Source organism: Lactuca virosa, chromosome 3 (assembly GCF_052849685.1).
Source record: "Lactuca virosa cultivar CGN04683 chromosome 3, Lactuca_virosa_CGN04683_v6, whole genome shotgun sequence".
NCBI classification, from domain to species: Eukaryota; Viridiplantae; Streptophyta; class Magnoliopsida; order Asterales; family Asteraceae; genus Lactuca; species Lactuca virosa.
The window spans coordinates 354,874,599-354,879,659 of NC_136428.1; positions in this window are offsets into that span (position 1 = coordinate 354,874,599).

Below are 5,061 nucleotides of genomic sequence, written 5' to 3' on the forward strand. Positions count from 1 at the left end.
TTTTGGTGATTTTGGGGGCAGATTTTGAAGATACCATTGTTCCAGGTTATGAGAGCTCGAAGAACACTTTCTTGCAGAGAGAAAGGGATGAATGTTTGGAGAGTGTAAAGTGAAAAATGGGTTTTTGAAAGATTTTTATAGGTTCGAAAGAAGTGGGTCGGGTTAAAAAAGCGTAATGATGATATCCGGATATGGATATGCACCGCATTAAATGTGTTGCCACATTTAGTATGACTTGACCTGAAAAGATGAAATAATACTATGGCAAGACGTGCAAAATGGAAATCGTCATTTGATTGACATGATGTTTACTTTACGGAGACATGTGCAAAAAGGTGCGATTTTCTAGTTTTAAGGATAATCATCATTAAAAAAAATATAACCTATTGAGTTATTAAGAAAATGTTTCACAAATAATGACAAAAAACCTTTTGAACTTCTTTTCAAGAGAATGATCTCGGAGCCAGAAAGTTCCGAGATGATTTGACAAATGGATCTCGTAGCATGAAAGTTCCGAGAAGGATTTACAATGTGATCTCGGTGCATGAGAGTTTCGAGATGGATTTTCATAAGATACTTCGGAGATGAAATAGAAAATACTTGTACATGATATAGAGTCCGAGATTACACAGACTCAGGCTGAATATCAGAGGTAAAAGGAAGGAAGATCTTAGAGGACATATTTAAACAGATTTTGAAGTTCCGAGACGAGAAGGAACTGATCTCGGTCAGGGTAAGAGACGAAAGCACATTACCGTTTCGGAATTGAATTCCAAGATGAACTTCATAACACACTTTATGATACAGATTCCGAGATGAGATCAAACAAAATACCAATGTGACTATATTGATCATGAACTTCCAAAGATTGAGTGAGTTGTAAAACTTAAATTTGATAGAGAGGTTAGATAAAAAGATACGTAAAACGATCCTATTTATTCCGAGAGGAAACGATTCCGAGATGAGAAATAGATTATACTTCGGAATAATTTCACTTTCTGATGATAACATCAGAGAGTGCAAGCCTCTTGAAAGAATTGAGAATCAGGCAACATCATATCCATTTTGTTCAGAAAACCATTGAATTTGGTTTCGTCTAATGCCTTAGTATATCGACGTGCTTCGTCATGGAGTGTTGAATTGGATTGTGTGAAATCGAAATGGCACTTTGTGAATCACAATAAGTGGGAATTTGTTGAAACCGGCAACCATAATCCATGATCTGTGATTTCATCCAAAGAACTTGAGAGGTGCAACTAGCAACAACAATGTATTCCGATTCGGCTATTGATAGTGCAATGCAGTTCTGCTTCTTAGATGACCAGCTAACCAGCCTTCCACCCAAAAATTGACAGCCACCATAGGTGCTTTTTCTGTCCAATTGAAGACCACCATAGTTCGAATCGGAATATGCTTGTAAAAGGAAACTCTCATTTGCTGGGTACCAGATTCCGAGACTCTTTGTACCTTTGAGGTATCGGAATATTTGCTTAACAGCCAAAAGATGAGACATCTTTGGATTGACTTGAAATCTAGCACACAAACATGTGGAGAACATGATGTCCGGACGACTTGTTGTTAGGTAGAGTAGCAACCCATTCATTCCTCTATACTACTTTTCATTGACAACAACACCTAATGGGTCCGAGAGGATATTGTGACCGAAACCCATAGGAACCTTGGCAGAGCCACAAGTGTCCATAGAATACTTTTTGAAAAGCTCGGAAATGTATTTTTCTTGGTGAATAAAGATTCCTCCATTGGTATGTTTTACTTGGAGACCTAAGAAGAAACTTAGTTCACGGTTCATGCTCATTTGGAATCGACTAACCATTAACTTGGCAAAATCAGCAACCATTGTTGAATCCGTTGATCCAAAAATTATATCATCAATGTAGATTTGAACCAACATGAGATGTTTTCCATTTGATCTTTGGAACATGGTAGGATCGAGAATTCCTCTTTGAAAATCAGGACGCTTGAGAAAGTCGGTGAGAATCTCGTACCAGACGCGAGGAGCTTGCTTGAGGCCGTAAATAACTTTTCGAAGTTTGTAGCAATAGTTTGGATAAGAGAGATTCACAAAACCAGGAGGCTGGTGGAGATACACTTTGGTATTATTGGTGATTTTGTATCATCAATGTGTATTTAAGTGTAATGGATTGACTTGTTGACCAAAAATCAATCTTGATGAATATTAAACAAGTAAGGAAGGTGCGGAGTGCACACTTGTTAAGTTCATTCAAGATTTAAAGTAGACTGTTATTTAGGGGCGAAGCCCCAAAACGAACGGGGGTCCGGGGGCAGCGCCCCTAGGAGCGGGATCCAAGGGGCGGCAGCCCCTGGTGGGGTCCAAGGGGCAGAGCCCCTGGCTGGGAAGCAAGCTGTTTTATTTGGGTTATATTGCTATATTAAAAATGCATTAGAAATCTGAATTTTTGGAAATAAACCCGGTTTTTGACTTTGTTTTGATCCTTATATAAATAACCCGAATTAGTGACAGGTTTCAGACATCAAAATGTTTTTGTGACAGTTTTCAGACATACAACTGTCTGGTGACAGTTTTCTGATGGAAATGTTACTTAACTAATTTTTGGTCTTCATTTGATGGTACACACGAAATTTTATAACACCCAGATTCTCTGTTCTTGCTCTCATTTCTGAGTCTTATCCGATTAAAGGTTGGGAGTACCACCCAAATACTTTAATCTGAAAGTGTTTAACACGATTCTCAGGATTTCCAAGCCTTTATTTATCCCAAATTTCTTACAGGTATCAAGTTCACCATTAAGAAAAGCACTCTTAACGTCCATTTGGTAAACTTTAAAGCCTTTATGAGCTGCATAAGCAAAAAGGATTTTGATGGCTTCAAGACGGGCAACAGGAGCAAAGGTCTCTTATAATCAAGTCCTTCAATCTGTGTGAATCCTTTGGCCACCAATCTTGCTTTCTTTCAAATGATAACTCATGTATCGTCTAACTTGTTTCGGAACACCCATCCCGTACCTACAATGGGATGATCCTGAGGAGGAGGAACGAGAGTCCACACTTCATTTCTGTCAAATTCTGCCAACTCTTCTTGCATGGTTGTAATCCAGTCATCACGTTCAAGTGCTTCCTTGATGGATTTTTGTTCAGCCATTGAGATAAATGCCGGAAAATGACATTCATTTAGGATGTTTGTGGAAGAGTGAGTTTGAATACCAGTGTTTAGATTTCCAATGACTTGGTTTGGAGGATGATCCTTGGCCCAGATGTTTAGTCTCGGAAGCTCTTCTACAGTAGATGATTCGACATCGACGATGGGGTTGTGTTGCTCCCCCTGAACAACTTGAATTGGAAGATGATGATCCCCCTGAACTTCTGAATCGGAGATATCATCATCATTTTTGTCTGGAAAGTCAAAGAAGTTGACATTGTCGTTGTTGTTTATCGGAATAGGATCAAATTCAACAAATTGAGCCGCTGCAACTTGGAATCCTTCAACATTTGATTCAAGAGAAGGAAAACCATTCTCCCACTCAACCTGAGAATGTTGAATTGGTTCGGAATCAAATGGAGGAAATGTGGGAGTCGGACCAGAAACATTTTGTGAGATATGAGTTATAACGGATGAGTATTGTCTTGATCGAGATTCCGAATCAAGAGTTGTTTCTGATGGTCCGAACATGGTTTCAAAATTGACTTCATAAATTATTTGAGGATTTGGACATCCTGGCGATGGAGCATCGGACTCCGTGATGTGAGTTGTAACATGGGTTGGGCCAGAATTCCGAACGTAGTTGTCATCAAAGGTGATATCAAAGCTTTCTTCAAGAACACGAGTTCGTCGATTCAAAACCTGGTAAGATTTTGATTTTGCTGAGTATCCAAGAAAAATTGCTTCATCGGCTTTGGGCTTAAATTTCATGAGCTGATCACAATTGTTCTTGATAAAGCACCGAAAGCCAAAGTCATGCAGAAAGGTGATACTCGGCTTACGAACATTCATAGCTTCGTACGGTGTCATATTGAGGGGTCGATTAATGATGCTACGATTCTGATTAAAACATGCAGTTGATACGGCTTCAGCCCAGAGATACAGTGAAAAATTTGCAAAATTGAGCATTGATGGAGCAGCTTCAACTAAAGTTTTGGTGCGTCTTTCGACTACACCGTTTTGTTAAGGAGTATAGGGAGCTGAGAAATTTTTATCAATACCTTTCTCGGATAGGAAGTTCTCAATGGTATCATTGCAAAACTCCTAGCCATTATCACTTCGGATTCGACGAACAGGCAGTTTCACTAGAACTTCAATACCCTTAATGAAGGTGATAAGTTCCGAGGAGGTTTCTGACTTCATCCTGAGGAAGAAAACGCCGGTGAACCTTGTAAAATCATCCACAATCACAAGAATGTATTTATTATGATGTAGACTTTCTATAGTGGAAGGTCCATATAAATCAATATGAAGCAGTTTTAACGGTTCCGAGATCGATTTTTCGATGATGACAAGATGACCTTTTGAAACATCCCAAAAGTACGGTCCCAAAATTTCATTTTTAATTTATAATAAAACCATAGTAAACCACATCATCTCATAAAAACATAAGTGATAGTATCTCAAAACATCATATCAAAACATTGTATCAAAATCACATGTCCAAATATCAGAGTAAATCATCCCAAGCTAAAATGTTGTGGTGTGTGCGATGCAGTCATCCCGAGCTCTTCCCCTTACTAGCGGAAGTACCTGAAACCAAAACTGAAAACTGTAAGAACGAAGCTTAGTGAGTCTCCCCAAACTACCACATACCATACACATAATCACATACTAACATACATTGGGCCTTGCCCACTACATCGGGCCCCGCCCGGCTTCGGACCGAAGTCCGGCATCTTGCCCCACTCGACATCGGACCGAAGTCCGGTATACATTTCAACAAGCATATAACATAAACATATAACATAAACATATAACATAAACATATAACATAAACATATAAACATTCCTTGGGCTTGCCCCAGCATCAGACCGGAATCTGGAACATATAACATAACAATAAGCTAAACATTCATCGG